The sequence below is a fragment of the Somniosus microcephalus genome, chromosome 3 (genome assembly GCF_052327205.1).
Source record: "Somniosus microcephalus isolate GS21.2 chromosome 3, FLI_Smic_1.0, whole genome shotgun sequence".
NCBI classification, from domain to species: Eukaryota; Metazoa; Chordata; class Chondrichthyes; order Squaliformes; family Somniosidae; genus Somniosus; species Somniosus microcephalus.
In genome coordinates this window covers 54,655,084-54,669,129 of record NC_140989.1, presented here as the reverse complement: position 1 = coordinate 54,669,129, position 14,046 = coordinate 54,655,084, and the positions used below count along the sequence as shown (strand labels likewise).

Below are 14,046 nucleotides of genomic sequence, written 5' to 3'. Positions count from 1 at the left end.
CCTTTTATACAGCAGCCGCTCCGCGATTCCTGTCGCCTCTCGCGCCGCACTGAGGCCTACCTGGGTCTCTGGGGCCTTTTATACTGCCGCCGCTCCGCGATTCCTGCCGCCTCTCACGGCGCACTGAGGCCTACCTGGGTCTCTGGAACCTTTTATACAGCTGCCGCTCCGCGATTCCTGCCGCCTCTCGCGCTGCACTGAGGCCTACCTGGGTCTCTGGAGCCTTTTATACAGCTGCCGCTCCGCGATTCCTGCCACCTCTCGCGCCGCACTGAGCTTACCTGGATCTCTGGAGCCTTTTATTACAGCCGCCGTTTCCGCGATTCCACCGCCTCTTGTGCCGCACTGAGTGAGACACTCGCTGCAGAAAACCTAGCCTCTGACCTGCTCTTGTTGCCACACTATTTATGTGGCTGTATGTATGAATCTCTATGAGATTGGATCGCTTTACCATTCTGTAGACTGCCTCATTATCTATATATATAAATCGGTACTTCTGTCATTCTGTCTTTCTGTCTATCTGTCTTTCTGTCTTTCTGTCTATCTGTCTATCTGTCTATCTGTCTATCTGTCTGTCTGTCATCGCGTGTGCGTTGCGGGTATGCACTCGAAAGTTACAGGCGTACCTACGCGCGCGTTACCCTCCAAAGAAAGCTTACGCTTCCGAGACGGTTTTAAGCGTATTTACATTTCGGCCGGGCTAAAATTGCGCCCGCGGTATCCCCAAAACCTTCAACATTCCGCTCATTAGCATCTCATTATCCGCTCATTAGCGACAGAGTGACCTCGAGCTCGACCAATCGTACGCCGGGTTGCTGCGTGTGCCACCGGGCCAATCGGTGCGCGTGTGGCCGGGCTTTATTGTTCTGAACCGAGGTGAGTCGCCGCATCTTGATTCCAACTTTTCCTTTCTTTTCCCGCTTTCTGCGTCTTAAAAAAAAAACGTTGCTTTTAAAACACATATTGTTTTTTAAAAAAATGATTTAGAAAGTAATTAACTTATCTAATCTCATTAATTTTCCTACCTTTCCCCGTTTTTCCAGGTAGGCCTAGAAGCCTCGCGTCTCCTCCGCACCCACGCCCAAGCTAGGCACCTCCCGGCCCCACTCGAAGGCTGGAGGGCCGAGCCTCAGCCCAGCGCCGCTAGGATGCGCGCGCAGCAGGAGCTGAGACGTCTCTCTCTGCCGGGGCTTGCTGAGCGTCCAGCGTTACCCTGGCAACCGGGCCCGCCGGACGTCTCGCACAGCCGCAATCGGCGGTCTTCACCTCGGGGGGGAGGGGGGGGCGGCCGCGACCCTCGGGGGGGGGGGGGGGGGGGGGGGGGCCCGCGACCCTCGGGGGGGGGGGGGGTGGTGCCGCGCGCGCAGCAGGAGCAGCTGAGACGCGGCGTCTCTCTCTCTCTGCTTGGTCAGCGTCACGGTTGCCCTGGCAACCGGGCACGCCGGCCGAGAGAGACGCCGCGTCTCAGCTCCTGCTGCGCGCGCAATCGGCGGTCTTCACCTCGGGGGGGGGGGGGGGGTCGCGACCCTCGGGGGGCCGCGACCCTCGGGGGGGGCGCCTCCCTCCCCTCCATCCCCCCCTCCCCTCCCCCGCCCTCCCTTCCCGCCCTCCCCCCTCCTCCCTCCCGCCCTCCCCCCCCGCCCTCCCTCCTTCCTTCCCCCTCCCCTCCCCCTCCCCCCTCCCTCCCTTCCCCGCCCTCCCCCTCCCCTCCCCCCCGCCCTCCCTTCCCTCCCCCTCCCCCTCCCCTCCCTCCCCCCCTCCCATCCCTCTCTTCCCCCAGTCGCTCTCTCTCTTCCCCCCAGTCGCTCTCTCTTCCCCCCAGTCGCTCTCTCTCTTCCCCCCAGTCGCTCTCTCTCTCTCTTCCAACAACAACATGCCCTCGAAAAAGCCTCGGCACCGCCGGGCACTTCAGCTCGTAAATATAAAAGCACAAATACACTAACACAACTTTTAATTTCCTAATCTCTGGTTGGTGGAGAGTGGGCAGTTAATATTGTGGCTGGAACCATAGCAACAAAGGGAGGTAGATTTCTTTTCGAATACATTTTACAAAATTTAATTTAATACATTTTTCAATGAATATATTTTTAGGATACTGATCAATTGATTTCTATAGATTACTTGCCATCGGTGACCAAGATAATAGATAGGCCTTTTCCAACGCCACTTTGAACTGACTTGCAAAATGTGTGCAACAGCAGGCTGAGGCGGCCATTCCCTCCTTTCCTACAGGGAAATACCTGATCACTGTTCAGTGCCTCCCCCTTGCAATATGCCTTAGACTCAGTGAAGCGTAGTTGAAGATGTATCCCACAATTCTGTGGTGACATGTTAATTCTCAAACAATGAATTCTTTTGTTCCCTCCCTCCCTTCTTTAGTTAAGTGACGGAGTGTATTGGATCTTTAATGTGCTGAGCCATGGAGCCGTGGGACGGAACTCCACCCGAGGGTAAAACAGCAGCATTGACTTCCCGCTGGTGATATCGGCGTTGAGGAACACTCCCTGATCTCAACAATATCGTCCTTGGAAATCTCGAGTAGTGGGCAAATGTTTCCCATAGGGGAGGAACAATTGAGAGAGAGAAAGAGAGAGAGAGAGAGAAGTGTCCTGGGGACTGCACTCACACACCTCCAAGTGGCTGTTTGCTACAGCATAACTGGTGAAAATTGGACAGGAGTTCAGCTGCATACCTACTGCCCGCTCTATTCACATATCCCTTTATCCCCCTTTACTTCAACTATCTATCTATCCTATACTTAAATGTTGACATGGGCTCTTGACGTGCTCGTATGACATTCCTCTGTCTGATACTTTAGCGGAGGTTTTTACTCATGTATTTTAAATGGGCTAATGTCTCCACTAATGGACAGAGGCACGTTACATGAGTATGTTTTGTGTTTGATATCGTCAACAGGAATTTCTAGCCTTACATATATTTAGGGTGACATAACACTTAACATAGTTAGTTCTGCCATTTTGTGAGGCTTTACCCCCACCCCCAATCCGCCCCCCGCACAGATTAGAAGTGACTTCAGCACTGAAACGCAATCACATTGCCATGTCAGCAGCAAGGTCGTTTACTGCTTTTTTTTCCCCAGATGATATTTATGGGGATGTAAGGCAGGGGCACTGAAGAATGTTTTAGATTATTCAGGCTTCACTCGATCCAAAACTGAGACTTTATGAAGCCTGAATTTGAGACCACGCTGTCACTAAACTACAGGAACACTGAAAAATCCCTCCTCACCTTTAACACACTAAACCACTAGACATCAAACTCACCAGTGGACCACACAGGAATATGAGCGCGTTCTCCCCTTCCCCCCACACACACCCAGACTGCAGAGATTGGATACATACAGACTGCTAAACCAACAGGAATCAAAGGTTTTCTTCCCTGACCATTAGTCCATCAGTTATTAAGTCAAAAGAAAAATACTTACAGATATTCTACTTTTAGTATTGTTGCACTTAGTCCGTGTGCTATAGTGAAACAACAAAAAGCTATATTATTCTTAATAGCATACTGTCTATTTGCACATGTGGATTGCAATTTTCCTTTTAACAGACAGGGCCTAGACTGTGTCCAGCATTCAAGTGGACCAAACTCAGGTTTCACCAATAAACTGGCAATGCCTCCGACCAAATTAGTTTGCACTCTCAGTTTGATTTCTCACTTTGCTGCGGTCACAAGCGCTTTGAACTTGTTTCATTTTCTTACAAATGTTAGTTTTCTACAGTGCGAAAAGCACTACTGAATTATGGCTGGAGATTTTTTACCAATCATTGAAATTATGGGGTATAAATTTATCTTGTGCGTCCGATTGACTTCAATAGAAGAGAAAATTGGGTGGAGTGCAAAACAGGCAGCCAATTCGCTGACAGGGTGAAAAATTGTATTCGAATTTATATTTACATTAGAAAGAAAATTAAGAATAAAATGTCGAAGAAAGCACTAGGAATGCACAAATTTATGCTGTTTATGTACCAGACAGAACTGTAATGGGAAGATTCTATTTGCAGCTCCCCTCATAGCCCCTGCAGTTTATCCAGTGAGTCATACAGACCATTTTCAGAGGAAGGTCCCAAAGTTGGATCTCTGGTCTGTGCTGAGTTTGCTGATCTCAACCTGGGTGGCAGTTAAGCATTGTAATTGGCTTAAATACCCCTGGGGTTATGGAGGGTTAAATCAGCCACATCGTCAGTCCTGTTTATTGCCCAGCAACGCCTGCTGGGAGTGCATGCGTAGACATGGGTGAAGATAGGGTTAGGTTCTGCTGTGTTGCCCCCGATGATTGATTAGCCTGTGAGCCTCACACATGTATAGTAGTCACCCGGGAGAGGTACTGGCGGATTGCTGTGCGTACCCCAGCTTGCAGGAAAGCGGCGTGGGGAGAATTTGGCACAGAAAATTGGGAAGGAAAAGAGAAAATTCTATTTTCTTGGCATGAGACATAAGGTTTCGGGGAAAAATTGATGGAGCTTGTTAATAAATTAGTGCAACTAACGTGTCTGATTATTTTTCATTACGTGCCATGTGTGTGCTTGCAGGCATGTTTGTGTGCATGTTTGTGTTTATGTCCACAGTTAGGCTGTAATTAATCTGAAAACCCTTTAAAGAATTTTAGACAGTTGGTAAAACTCCTGCATATCAGGATATGTAAAACGAGGCCTGTTCTATGTCACCTTAATTGCTGAATCATGTTCACAATTACTTATCCTCTAAATAAAATGTCAACACTGCTAAGAATATTATCTGCCTCCCGCTTGCTGGTCAAGTAGCCTTCTCCCCACCACTACATACATGGACACACACATTTTTATAGTGTCCAGTGACCAGATTTGATTCCAATTAGCTGTCCAGCTTAATGAAAACCAAAAGGCAAAAATCATAGTTCACTTCATGAATAATTTCAAATCTCTCATGTAATGACCTAATTTGCTCCATACATTTGGTGCTATTAAATCACACTGGCTAAGAAATGACTACTGTTGCCATAACTTTCCCAGCGTGGTACTAAACAAGCCACAAATCAAACACATATAGAATAGCCCACAACTGAGAGTGAGTAACACTGCAGTAATTTAATTGAAGGGTCCAGCTGATGTCATAAATTATGAGAATGTAGTTCAGCCCTGAGATTGAATTGCAGCCTTTTATATAAGGCAGCATGACGATGCTACCTATCAGAGCCACAGCACACTACCTGCGTTTGCACCTGCGATTCTCTTTGCGGTGAGTTTGTGATCATAACACCTTGCACTTATACAACGTCTTTCTCATAACAACATGTCCCAAGATTCATTCAAGGAGATCAAAGGAAAACGAGCAGGAAATGGAACAGAAATTAGAAGTGGTGAAGACGTGGCCAAAACTGTAGATTTTGAGGAGGCTTTTGAAGATGTAGAGAGAGATAGTGAGGTGGAGGGTTTTGGGAAGGGAATTCTTGAAGGTTCTGTCACCTATGGTGGATTAGAGAGAGGGGGGATTCCCAAGGTAGGGGGGATTCTAACCAAAGTTAAAAGTGTACATGACTGCTGTCAGTGTTTTGGGGGCCCTGTCCAGGTGTCAGCATTTTCTGACAAAATTAAGTGTTGATCAGGCCCCCTTGCCCCTCAACCCCACTTCTTGAGTCCTACTGTAGAGTGTCGGCATTAATTAAAGGGGGGGCGAAGCATGAATTGGGGAGGGGCGTGGGGGTTGCTGGCTTGAACTGAGGTGGAAAAGAGCACCAGTTTAAATTGGGGAAGAACACTGTCGCGGCTTAAATAGGGGGTGGGGCAAAAGAAGATTACTAGCTTCAACTTGGTTGGAGAGGGCGAAGAATGCCAGTATCAGCACTAGGAGGAGGAGAGAATGGGGGTGAATTTCCTCAGGGCTTCCCTCGCTCCGTTTGGCAGAAACCCCGCTTACACGCATGAAGGCCCGAGAAAATTTCCCCCTGATAGTTTGTAGTAATTGAGAGTAAATTTGGAAGAGGTCTAGCAGCTGCATTGTTAAACTGATTTGTTACTTTGGCAGTTGATGATGTCAGGGTAGCTGCAGGGTGTTTCATGTGGTGTCAAAATCACCAAGCTAAAGAAAGGAATACCGTGCTCCCCCCCACAGTGCCTCACTCCTGATTCCCCAGCACCCCCACCCCTCTCCCCCCACCATCGTGATCAATGATGAAGAGTGTGCATGGTCATTGTGTGAGGACAGGATTTGTTTTTTGCTGTAATGTCCTCCAGACAGTCAAATAGCCTGCTTACAGTAAATGTCTAGGCTCACAGATGAAGAATAGCCACTTTGGTGAGACACTGGTGGTGCCTATGGAATTGTCCCAGCAAGGAGCCAAAGCCTTCATGGGAGGCGGAGAGAGGAGAAAATTGGCAAGAAAAGAGGTATTTGATGTTCGAACCAGAACATTGTCATTATCGCCACATAAATGATGTGTTTGTAATCAAATATCAAAAGGTTTACCCTTTTCATAAAGGAGGTGCCTTCATAAAAAAGGTTTCATGTTTCTAGATGGGAGTTTTTAATTGTGCTATCTAGTCTCACCTCTTCCATTGTGACTATCATAATGTTGTGAAGTTTGCTCCCTCTGAATGTACAGGAACAATTTTATTGGTATTATTGCCTGTGATGTTTACATTTCAGTTGCAAATAATAGAGGTCTTTAAAATTATGAAAGGTTTTGATAGAGTAGACACAGCGGGCTGGATTTTTCCAACCTCGGCGGTTCCGGGGTGGGCAACGTCCATGGTGTGTGGGGACCCTGCATCTGTGTTGATTCCGGCCTCCGAGATTTTCCATTGATGGGGCTTGTTAAGCCCGCCCTGTGAGGTTCCCGGCCAATTAATAGGAAGCAGGTCTGATGATGTAATTTGATGACATGTCGTCAGCCGGTTTCCTGAAAGGGACCATGTCCACAATCATTTTGACATTTGTGCTGTCAGTGTTCTACAGCATTGAGGTGCTGCAAACACTGACAAGCACTGCACAAAGGTGCACGGCTGCACCCAGGCTCTCCCATGACTCTCTCCATATGCTTATGGAGGGAGTCACAGCACGCAGGGAGGTTCTCTTCCCTTCCAATTAGTGGAAGACACCTCCCCAGGAGACCAACGCAGCCTGGTTGCACATTGCACAGGAGGGCACAAGCAGGGATGTCGTCAGGAGGACCAGGCTGCAGTGGTGCAAACATTTCAATGGTCTCAGTAGATCATGAAACATTACTGCAAAGCCACACTCAACCTCATCCTGCTGTGCCACTCATCACATCCCCATCACTCTGCCTTCCCTACCCTACTCTTGCACATCCTTACTCACATCAACTTACCTTGCACCTCCACCCATCCCTCTCTATCTACATTATCACTTCCCCATCTCACTAGCCACCCCTCACACTCACCCTCAGCCTACTGCAAGCATACCAACTAACAACACTCAAGAGTAGGCAGTTGGGTGTTATCGCCAACGTTCATGTAAAGTTTCTGTTAATGTGTTGTCAAACATTGAAATCTTTATTTTCAACACGTTGCCTTCTTGGACTAATCTCTGTGCAGCTTTGGAAGTGGCTTAGTGCGTCACAGTGAATGGTGAGACATAACGGTACCCCCTGCAATGGTGATAAGTTTGAAAGGAATGGCTTGGGCAGTGTAGGAATGCTTTATGGTGTTGGTGTGGGGTGGTGTCAACTTGGCACATCATGTGTCAGCCAGAGTGTACAGCATCAAGTGAAGTAAATCTGGCCATGGTGAGGCCATCCCTGGTCTCCTGGGCAGCAATGTGCTCGGGTGCTGATGCCCTGTGTCCTGTGCAGCATCAGGTGATTGCGGAGAAGGTTGGTGTTGTTGGTGCTGCTGGTGTGCCTGGTGCTGCTGATGTTGGGGCTGATCATGGTGGGATTCTGAGGACCAAGGGCACTGATGCTGATGGAATAGAAGGCAGCTGAAGTTGAGATGACAGAAGCGATCTGTCAATGGTGAGAGAGGTTGCTCCAAACACTTCAAACCTCTATAAAGCTGAAAAGTGTATTCCAAATCCTGAAGGCTCCAGCCACTAAGATTGGAAAGTGAACAGCTGTGAAATGGTAGCTTTTATACCACTTTTGCAGCTGTCAACTATTCACAGCAATGGAGTCATTGAGAACCCGACACACTTACCTGACGTGATCCCCGAGCACCGGGAACCTCATAAAAGTCGTGGTAAAATGCTGCTTAAATATCTTTAAGCAGCTTTTTAAGTATCTCAATTGCCTGACCCGCCGCTTAGTGCCGGGCCTGCAAAACGTAAGCAGAGCTGGCACTTGGGAAATTAACAAGGAGGCGGGCTCAGAGTGGACTTCCGCCCCGCTGTCAATCACTGCCATTTTGACAGCGGACCAGCCTCGGAACCCACCCTCTGGGCACCAGCAAAATTCAGCCTTGTGTGTTTCCACTTGTGGGGAAGAGCAAAACTAGAGGCCATCAATATAAGATAGTCACCAAGAAATCAAATAGGGAATTCAGAAGAAACTTCTTTACCCAGAATGGTGAGAATGTGGAACATGCTACCGCAGGGAGTAGCTGAGGTGAATAGTATCGATGCACTTAAGGAGAAGCTAGATAAGTATATGAGGGAGAAAGGAATAGCGGGTTATGCTGACAGTTAGATGAGCAGAGATGGGAGGAGGCTCGAGTGGAGCATAAACACTGGCATGGACTGATTGGGCCAAATGGCTTATTTCTGTGTTGTATATTCTTTGTGAAAACTAAAACAGCTCACCCACAACTGTTTGTAAATGAGTCAACATGGGAATAAGTGAAAGGAGACAGGGATTGAAATTCTCCTAAAATCAGACATTCATTATAATGAGCCGTGGTATTTGAAACTGTGCTGTGTGTTGGCATTGATGCGAATGTTAATAATTGATTCAGTTCAATGACGCTTTTGATGAAGATTTTGGTTTAGTATAGCCGTGACTATGAAATGTAAAGGCTGTTCATGTATCCTGAGGTATCCACAATTGCGATTAAAAAGCTGGTCCAGTTAGAAGGTGAGTTTGGGGTTCCCTTGAGGGTTCTGTCAGTTAAGACATCGCATGATGTGATGGGAACCCACACTGTCCAGCAAGGTTCCAGGTTTGATCGCTGGTGTCGGTGCTGAGTTGGTTGATCTCAGCACAGGGAGGCTACATTTGGTCTTAGTGTCCTTGCAGGAGAAGAAAAATAAGAACATAAGAACATAAGAAATAGGAGCAGGAGTAGGCCAATCGGCCCCTCGAGCCTGCTCCGCCATTCAATAAGATCATGGCTGATCTGATCCGAACCGCCAATCTACTATCACAGAACCATCTCCTGAATCTAACAGAATTAGATACATGAAATAGGAGCAGGATCAGGCTACACGGCCCCTGGGCCCGCTCCGCTACCCACAGGGCCATGTCCGATCCGAACCTAGACTCATGTCCAAATTCCTGCCCGCTCCCCGTAACCCTTAATTCCCTTTACTTCTAGGAAACTGTCTATTTCTGTTTTAAATTTATGTAATGATGTAGCTTCTACAGCTTTTTGGGGCAGCATATTCCATGGACCCAGCACCCTCTGAGTGAAGTAGTTCCTCCTCATCTCAGTTTTGAAAGAGCAGCCCCTTATTCTAAGACTATGCCCCCTAGTTCTAGTTTCACCCATCATCGGGAACATCCTCCCTGCATCCACCCGATCCAACCCCTTCACAATCTTATATGTTTCAATAAGATCGCCTCTCATTCTTCTGAACTCCAATGAGTAGAGTCCCAATCTACACAACCTCTCCTCATATGTCCATCCCCTCATCCCCGGGATTAACCGAGTGAACCTTCTTTGTACTGACTCGAGAGCAAGTATGTCCTTTCTTAAGTATGGACACCAAAACTGTATGCAGTATTCCAGGTGCGGTCTCACCAATACCTTGTACAACTGAAGCAATACCTCCCTATTTTTATATTCTATCCCCCTAGCAATGAAAGCCAACATTTCATTGGCCTTCTTAATCACTTGCTGCACCTGCATACTAACCTTTTGAGTTTCGTGCACCAGGACCCCCAGATCCCTTTGTACTTCAGTACTTTCCAGTTTCTTGCCATTAAGATAATAACTTGCTCTACGATTTTTCCTGCCAAAGTACATAACCTCACACTTTCCAGTATTGTATTCCATCTGCCAAATCTCTGCCCACTTACTTAGCCTGTCTATGTCCCCTTGCAGGTTTTTTAGGTCCTCCTCACTCACTACTTTCCCTCCCATCTTAGTATCATCTGCAAACTTTGATATGTTACACTCGGTCCCCTCCTCCAAATCGTTAATATAGATTGTAAAGAGTTGGGGACCCAGCACTGACCCCTGCGGAACACCACTAGTTACTGATTGCCAGTCTGAGAATGAATCATTTATCCCAACTCTCTGCCTTCTGTTAGATAGCCAATCCTCTATCCATGCCAGAATATTACCCCCAATCCCGTGATTTTTTATCTTAAGCAATAATCTTTTGTGTGGCACCTTGTCAAATGCCTTTTGGAAGTCTAAATACACTACGTCCACTGGTTCCCCTTTATCCACCCTATATGTTACTTCCTCAAAGAACTCCAACAAATTTGTCAAACATGACTTCCCCTTCATAAAACCATGCTGACTTTGTCCTATTAAATTATGATTATCCAAATGTCCTGTTACTGTCTCCTTAATAATGGACTCCAAAATTTTACCTACCACAGATGTTAGGCTAACCGGTCTATAGTTTCCAGCCTTCTGTCTACTGCCCTTTTTAAATAAGGGTGTTACATTAGCAGTTTTCCAGTCTGCCAGGACCTTTGCTGAGTCCAGGGAGTTTTGGAAAATTATTACCAATGCATCCACAATCCCTACCGCCACTTCCCTCAAGACCCTAGGATGTAAGCCATCAGGTCCAGGTGATTTATCCGCCTTGAGTCCCATTATTTTACCGAGTACCACTTCCTTAGTGATTTTGATCGTGTTTAGCTCCTCCCCCCCATAGCCCCCTGTTTGTCCAGCGTTGGGATATTCTTAGTGTCCTCTACTGTAAAGACTGATACAAAATATTCATTCAGTGTTTTTGCCATCTCCATATGTCCCACCATTAATTTCCCGGTCTCATCCTCTAAGGGACCAACATTTACTTTAGCCACCCTTTTTCTTTAGATATAACTATAAAAACTCTTACTATCTGTTTTTATATTTTTTGCTAATTTACTTTCATAATCTATCTTCCCTTTCTTAATCAATCTCTTTGTTATTTTTTGCTGTCTTTTAAAGTTTTCCCAATCCTCTATCCTCCCATTAGATTTGGCTACCTTATATGCCCTTGTTTTTAGTCGAATACTATCCTTAATTTCTTTACTTAGCCATGGATGGCTGTCTTTTCTTTTACACCCTTTTCTTCTCAGTGGAATATATATTTTTTGGAAGTCGTAAAATAACTCCTTAAATGTACACCACTGATTATGTATCGTCTTACCCTTTAATCTATTTTCCCAATCCACCCTACTCAATTCCGCTCTCATACCTTCATAGTCTCCTTTATTCAAGCTTAGCACGCTTGTTTGAGATCCAACCTTCTCACCCTCTAATTGAATATGGAATTCAACCATGTTATGGTCACTCATTCCAAGGGGATCCTTTACTTGGACATTTTTAATTAATCCTGTCTCGTTACACAGGACCAGATCTAAGGTTGCTTGCCCCCTGGTCGGTTCAGTTACATACTGCTCAAGAAACCCATCTCTAATACACTCAATGAACTCATCCTCAAGGCAGCCCTGCCCAATTTGATTTGTCCAATTAATATGATAATTAAAATCCCCCATAATTATAGATGTTCCCTTATTACAAGCCTCAAATATTTCCTGATTGATACTCCGTCCAACAGAGTTGCAACTGTTCGGAGGCCTATAGACTATGCCCACTAGTGTTTTTTTCCCCTTATTATTCCTTACCTCCACCCAAACTGTTTCATTATCCTGATCTTTTGATCCAATATCATTTATCTGTATTACAGTGATCCCTTCCTTTATTAACATAGCCACCCCACCTCCCCTTCCTTCCTGCCTGTCCTTCCTGATCGTTAAATAACCTGGTATGTTTACTTCCCAGGCATTGTTACCCTGCAGCCATGTTTCTGTAATGGCCACAAGATCATACCCATATGTAGTTATTTGTGCCATTAACTCATCTATTTTGTTACAAATGCTATGTGCATTCAGATAGAGAACTTTCAAATATGTTTTGTGACACTTAGTTCCTGCTTTTGCCCTTTTTATTACTTTACCTTTTACTCCATACCTTCTGCCCCTTCCTGACACGCTCTGGTTTTCAATTTCCCCACTGCTACCTAAGTCTATGACCTTCTCTGTTGTCATTTTTATTATTTGCTCTCTAGGAACCTCCCCCCCACTAGTTAGTTTAAAGCCCTCTCTACAGCCCTAGTTATATGATCCGCCAGGACTCTAGTCCCAGCACTGGCCAAGTGAAGCCCGTCCCAACGGAACAGCTCCCTCCTGCCCCAGTACTGGTGCCAGTGTCCCAGGAAGCAAAACCCATTTCTCCCACACCAGCCTTTGAGCCACGCATTTAACTCTCTCATTTTATTTGTCCTAGCCAAATTCGCTCGTGCCTCAGGTAATAATCCAGAGATTATTACCCTTGAGGTTCTGTTTTTTAATTTGACCCCTAGCTGCTCATACTCCTTTAACAGAACCGGCTTCCTAGTCCTATCTACGTCGTTTGTACCAACATGGACCACGACAACTGGATCCACCCCCTCCCACTGCAAGTTTCTTTCCAGCCCAGAGGAGATGTCCTTAACCCTGGCACCGGGTAGGCAACACAGCCTTCGGGACTCTCGCTCTCGGCTGCAGAGAACTCTATCTATCCCCCTAATAATACTATCCCCTACCACTACAACATTTCTATTTACTCCCCCCTCTTGAATGGCCCCCCATTCCACGGTGCTGTGGCCAGGTTGCTCATCCTCCCTGCAGTCCCTGCTCCTGTCCCCACAGGGAGTAAGAACCTCGAACCTGTTGGACAAGAGCAAGGGCTGCGGCTCCTCCAGCTCTACCTCCTGGATCCCCGTACCTGCCTCACTCGTAGTCACACCATCCTGTCCCTGACCATGGGCTACATCTGAATTAATTAACTTCATAGGTGTGACCACCTCCTGATACACAGAGTCCAGGTACTTCTCCCCCTCCCTGATGTGTCGCAGTGTCTGAAGCTCAGACTCCAGCTCATCAACACGGAGCTGGAGTTCCTGTAGCAGCAGACACTTGTCACAGACGTAATCACCGTGAGCCTCAATGGGGTTCACCGGCTCCCACATTTCGCAACAGTAACACATCACCTGCTCCATTCTATGTAATTAATTACATTTTTTATTATTAGTTATGGACACCCTCTGCCCGATTTTAGATGCTAGTATCCCCTTTAATTAATTGGATTTAAATTAAATCAATCCCTCTAGTTACACCAGTTAAATGGTTTACCAACAGTCACTCTGCACCAGAAAGACCTTATTAACTACAACCCACAGAGTTAAAGTTTGAAAAGAGCACCTAACACCCCACTTACCCTAACTCACACTTACCCAAACTCACAGCACTCTTTGATGGCTCGCACTCTGTGCTTGCTTGCACTAGGACTGGTCTTTTTATACTGTTTGTTTGTTTACAGCCAAATGAGTCACCCCTGCTGATTGGTTAGAAAACTGGTTTCCACTGTCTGCTGTGCCAATTTACTCCTACTGCAGTGTAACCTTGTTTTACTCTTCTTAAACCAACAGAATCCCAAATATTTAACTTTTCCCTTTACTTAAACTGCTTAAGTAATCTTATCAAGAATGATTTAAAGAGAAATAACAATTAAAGAATTCTCACACTTACCCAAACTCACAGCACTCTTTGATGGCTCTCACTCCCATTGCTCCCCAATAACTCCTGCTGGAAAAGTGCATGTGTATGGATGTTGGATCAAGTTTAACCATGATACCCTCCCCCTTCCAGCTTTATAACCTGTCAATAAATAC

The 14,046-nt window shown here is 46.3% G+C and overlaps 1 long non-coding RNA gene across 1 annotated transcript in view; it reads right to left on the bottom strand.

Annotated features, from left to right (window-relative positions):
* The window catches only part of LOC147121070 (uncharacterized), a 92,463-nt gene extending 91,186 nt beyond the window's left edge, over positions 1-1,277 (bottom strand). The window contains exon 1 of the long non-coding RNA XR_015075382.1: positions 1,026-1,277. This is a non-coding gene — a long non-coding RNA (uncharacterized LOC147121070). The remainder of the gene's footprint in view (positions 1-1,025) is intronic.
* Between the last annotated feature and the right edge of the window lie 12,769 nt (positions 1,278-14,046).